Genomic DNA, 6,294 nt, shown 5'->3' on the forward strand with positions numbered 1-6,294 from the left:
TGTGCCACTCATCGTCTACTTTTACTAAGCAATCGTGTAGCCAAGCTAAGCGATCATGTAGCATTTGGTAGGCGACCGTATAGCATTTGGTAGGCGATCGTATAAAAACTGATAAGCGATCATGTAATGTTTTATAAGCGATCATGTAGTTCCAGGTAAGCGATCGCAGGGTGTTTGTGGGTGATCGTCTAGTGTTATCAGCGATCGTGTAGCTGAGCTAAGTGATTGTGTAGCAGAGCTTAGCGATCGTGTAGCTAAGCTAAGTGATTGTGTAGTAGAGCTTAGCGATCGTGTAGCATTTGGTAGGCGATGTATACCATTTGGTAGGCGATCGTATAGACACTGGTAAGCGATCATGTAATGTTTTGTAAGCGATCGTGTAATTTCGGGCAAGCGATCGCAGAGTGTTTGTGGGTAATCATCTAGTGTTACTTAACGATCGTGTAGAGACTTTATTTTTTACTCAGCGATCGTGTAGAGACTTTATTTTTCATTTCCCTCTGAAATTAAAAACTTTTTCTCTCCTCCTTTACTTTAATTAACGATCATGTAGAGACTTTATTTTTTGTATCCCTCCCTCTCCTATTTTCATTTCCATCTCAATTTTGGTTTCCCTCCTACCAAAATTATCAAATAAAATAATATTTCCCTTTTCCATTTTTATTTCCCTCTCAAATTAAAAACTCTTTCTCTTCTCCTTCACCATCTTACTCACGACCTTCCCCTTCCCCCCAATTTTTTTTTTCTTCTTCCGTGTGCCCGAGAGCCCTAGTTGTTGTTAGCCTTCATTCTCCCCTCGCCTCCGTTCGTGCCGCTGTTATTGAGTTTTTATTCCGTCATCTGCTCAGCCACGCCAGCCCTATCCCTCGTCGTCTGCTCAGCTCCTATCCGTTTACTCAGTCGTGCCAGCCGGCCAGCTGTGCACATCATTCTCGAGTCTTCAGCCCCGCCCAGATTTGTAGCCGAATGCCCCCAACCGCTTCCGTTGCTTCAGCTGCACCTAGATCTGTAGCCGAACGCTTTCATCACTTCTGTGTTTTTTGTCGCTTCAGCCCCACCCAAATATGTAGCCGAACGCCCCCAGCCCCGCCTAGATCTGTAGCCGAACACCCCCAATCCTTGTTTTGGGTAAGGTTTGGTAATTTTGTGAGTTTATATGAATAATCTTGATTATTGTTTGATTTTGGGTTAGTTCTGATAAAAATATATTATGTTTGGGTCATAGATTCAGGTTGTAGCAGAGTTTAAGATTGGAAGCGTGTTATGCGGGGTTGCAAGGTTTTGACTTTGGCAAATTTTGGTAACTTTTAGTAACTTGTTAGTAAACTTTGCTTTGATGTATATTAAGACTGGACAAATAAGTCAGTGTATGAGTGTTCTTGTTCCTATTTTTTTTTTCTTTTCAGGAAAGTTGGTCGAGGCTCGAGTGAAGCATCAATTTGAGCAAACACTTCGGGTAAGTGTTTTGGATGTATTTGAATGAATTTGTGATTTGGGTTTTAATGTAACATCTTCTGTAATGATTTACTTGTTTGAATGTTTGATGATGAGATTGATTTTAAAGTGTTGGAAGGAGTTGAGTTGCTGTCCAATAGGTTTGAGACCGATCTTGGCAAGGTTTTAGTATGTTTGGAAGTTAGTATTAATACTTCTTGTTACCCATTGAAGTATTGGTCTAATAATTAAGCTATTTTCAATTTTTGATGTTCAATTCAAAGATTTCAAGGGATTGGAGCCACTGTCCAACAAAGTTAATGATGTTTGGATGTTTTGATAGATATTAAAGCCTTGAAACTCTTTTGGAATTGTTACATAGTTGCTGGAATTTGCATTTTGTAACCATTATTATTGAACTTTTCGTAGGTTGGATTACGTTGTTATATTTTAACACTTATTTATATATTTTGAAATTTGATGTTATCGCCCTTTATTCTATTTTACAGGTTGACTTGCTTAAACATGGCTTACCTGACCCTTAGTTCTCGATCTTTAGACTTCAAACCTTAATGTATAGATTAAATAATGTACTTTGTTGAGAGGTTATTTATTAAACAATTTTTCACTTTTGTGTTTGTTGAAAGTTGAGTTTTGTATACAAAAACAATAGTTGAGATTTTATTTTGTGCATGTACATGTAAAAGAGAAATATTGTTGTAATTTATGAGGAGTATTCGTAGTTGAACATATGGATTTTTAGTGAATATATTGAGTTGATAGATCTTAAATGTATAATGTTTATTTATTTGATGTAATTGTATTGTTGGAATACCAGAAAGAAAATGATAATATCGATTGGGGCATTTAATTTGAAAACAAAAAAACATATACTTGACACATAAAAAACGTCAAAGAGTATCAACTATACTTGACACGCGAATAAACTTGACATACCACCAATGTCAAGTGTATTATCTTTCTTGACACGAAAATTGTATCAAGAAACATATTACTTGACGTTTTTTCAGAGTCAAATTATCATACTATACTTGACACTCGAATAGTTGATGCTTTTATAAATGTCAAGTATACCCTTTACTTGACATAGGAAAAAAGTCAAGTAATCCAATTTATGTAGTAGTGGTCTAAAAGGATTAGGATCTTGCTTACTTAAAGTTAATTAATTTTAATTTGTCTTTATAATTTTCTAATGAGATTAAAAATATTGCATGCTTGCCTAATGTGATTAGGATATTACTTGGATAAAGGTAAAATTATTTCAAATATTTAAATAGTTTAAAATTTTGATTTATCTTTATTAGAATTCTAATAAGACTAGAATAAAGTAAATTGCATGCTTATCTATTTAGATTAGATTAATTATAGATCTTTTTTATTCAATTTTAAATGGTTTAAAATGGGTAAATTAAAAGATGTAAATGATAAAAGGCTGTCTATAAGGAAATTCTGTCTAAGGAAGGTTCTGTCTAGGATTGAAGTATTTAAACTGACGACAACGGAATTGAACTAGTCAAACTTTTATTATAGCATAATGTGATTAGTTTATTAAAGAGTTTAATAAACTTAGATGTTTTACATTATGTCACCTATCAAAAGTATCTTTGATCCCTCTAATGAACAATAAATCATAGTCTAACTATGAATAAACCCCTCTGGGCCAGGAGAGGGTATGCCACCACATTGTTCAAGCCTTGGAATTAGCCTTTAAGGGAGAAATTTATCTACTTGTCCTGACATTGGGGAAGGAGTGAATTCGTTCTTGTGTAGTTATATTCCCAGTTCCCCAATCAGACGAATCCTAAAATAGTAGGCTTATTAAGTTGACGATCTGGCCACTCTCACCCATACAAATCAAAGGACTGCCTTCATAGGTAGGAGTTCACAACTCACTCAGGATTCAGGTCATGTTACCTATAGTTATCCTGGTGAAATGTAATTCTCTATTATGAACGATGTTATATAATGAGACTAAGCATTTTGTGGTCCAGTCTTATACAAACTTCTTTGTATAAAATATCCCCACTCATATATCATCACATGAATGATCAGGATCAAATCATTTGTAATACTTTACAACGATTGTAACATCTACAAAGTGGGTCATACTCATACTGTCACTATGATAAAGTATCCAAATTTATCCATCTACTATATACCATTTAGGTTATTACTTAAATATGATCCACCTGTATGTCTCTACATACATGTTTAAGCTACAAGATAACCTTGGATGTTAGTTTATTGGTTTGTGGTTAATGCAACTAATTTTAAAATAAAAGATCATATATTTTATTACATAAATAAAATGTTTGTACAATACAATTACAAACTATAGGGCCTTACGAGATTTAGGGCATCAACCCCAATACAAATATCCCTAATTTTTTTCATTTATTATCTACTTTTTACCATGGTTTAAAAAACTAAGCCACATTTTGAAAACTAAAAAAATTAGTTTTTAAAATTTTGTTTTTGTTTTTGGAATTTGGCTAAGAATTCAATCATTGTACTTTAAATATATGCAAATCATTGTAAGAAATGAAGAGAAAATGAGCTTAATTTTCAAAAACTAAAAAGCAAAAAATCAAGTGGTTAACAAACATGATCTTAGTTTTTTTTATTAATAATTGTTATTTTTCATTTAGGTTTACTTATTGTTATATTAAATAAGTTATAAAAAACCACCTTTAAAATATGATAATAGTTGCAATTCCACCCTTGAAAAATTAAACGCATAAAACTAAGTGGTTACCAAACGAGGTCTTCCTTAGGTTTTATAGTGCTAACACCATCAACATCTTTTGTTGGAATTTTAAAATCTTCCTCAACAATATCCCATAAATCATAATCAATAGAAAGCAAGAAAAATCTCATTCTATTTTTCCAATAACTATAATTAGTACCATTAAAGAAAAGAGGCTTTGTAATAGATTGACTATCAGTAAAAGGGATAAAACCTAAAGTTTCCATAGCTCAAAAACAATTAAGTTTATCAAGAAATAAATATTTCAAGAAGAGCAACCCGCTCTGATACTAATTGTTGGATCGATATGGCAACCCTAGAGGGGGGTGAATAGGGTTTAATTAAACTTTTTTTTTTCTAAATTAACTCAATTAAACTAATTAATACACTTTTTATAAATAATAAGAAAAAATCAATTTATGCAACAAATAAGATGACAAAAAGTGTGATAATTTAATTCTATCAAATTTTAGCAAATAAATAAGAACAAACTAAAACATACAATAAATTGCTTAAATTAATTGCAAAAATAAAAAGGAAAGAGTTAGAGAAGAAGACACCGTAATTTTTATAGTTGTTCGGTCAAACTCGACCTACTCCACTCCCCAAGCGCCTCTTGGGAATATGAATAAAATCTTTCCGACTCTTTCCACGGATTAGAGCCCAATCGTTACACCACCGCTCCTTTTACGGGTTCAAGAGCAAACCCGATCCTTTCCACTGTTTAGGATCAAACCGTTACAAATGTTGGAATTTTTGAAGAACTCAATACAACTCTCACTAGAGTGGATTTACAAGTTTAAGCACTCAACAAATTTATCCTCACAATACAATAACACTCTCTCAAGAATAAGATGAAAAGAAAAAAAATTTGGGAACTTAGAGAGAGCACCAATGAAACTTTTGAGTTTTGGAGGATTATGAAATGTAAAATTTGGAGAGGAAGATGGTTCATATAGAGATGAAAAAATTTTTAAAAACCACAATTAATTTGGACCATTGGATTTTGGAAACAAACAAAATATAATATTAAATTTATTTTCTTTTGAAATTCATTTTCTTTTTAAAATTAATAAAAACATATCATGTGTCAAAAACTAACTGTTAGACACAAACATAAAATAATATTAAATTCATTTTTCTTTTAATGCTGTTAACTCTTGGTGTGTGCTTCTAGCTCTCCTAGTAATCCTTTTCATTTTCTTTTTAATTCATTTTAGCTGTTAAACATAAAATAATATTAAATTTATTTTTCCTTTTAAATTTCTTTTAAATTTCTTTTTTTAAAATCAATTCAAAAATCAAAAGTCCATCATATGTTAATCTCTTAATATCTACCATTCAACCAATATGCTGCCACATGTCTACATGCAAATGGTCTGATTATGCCACATCATCTACCACGGTATTTTCTCTATAGAATTTTTTTGGTCGTATCGTCTTTGTTTTAGCTCTGATTTGATTGATTCAAGAGGTGTTGGAATCGTTGTTTTGAGCTCTACGATATGGACATATTAAAACACTAAAAATTTTCAGTAATTAAAAATTGAGTTTGTTATCATCAAAACATTGATTAATTAATTAATTAAAATTAATTAATTTGAAATTAAGGGCCAAAAAGCCAACCATTTTTAGGTCCGTAAAAATTGGACCCAATCCGTTATCTTAAGGAAAAAGAAAAAATGTCAGCTTGATGTGACGCATAGTAGTTTAAACCATATAAAAAAAATGAAAACAATAAGAATAATAATAATAAGAAGTTTCTCCAACATTCTCTTTAATTTTAGAATCATCAAAATTTATTAGTGATAAATAAGAGGACAAATCTCAAAAATCACCCTTAAAGTAAAAGTTGCAATTATACCCTAAATCTTTTAATTATAAAAATTGAGTCTTAAACTTATATAAATGTTAAAATTAGACTCTTAAACTTTCATAATTATAAAATTATAACCAAACAAATATTTAATGGTAAAATTTCAACCTTCAAATTTATACTGTTGTAAACAAATTTGTACAAAATTTGATTATTAAACATTTATATTCTCTTTGATAACTATTTGGTTTTTTATTTTTGTTTTTTAAAATTAGGT

The sequence above is a fragment of the Benincasa hispida genome, chromosome 12 (assembly GCF_009727055.1).
Source record: "Benincasa hispida cultivar B227 chromosome 12, ASM972705v1, whole genome shotgun sequence".
Classification (NCBI taxonomy): Eukaryota; Viridiplantae; Streptophyta; class Magnoliopsida; order Cucurbitales; family Cucurbitaceae; genus Benincasa; species Benincasa hispida.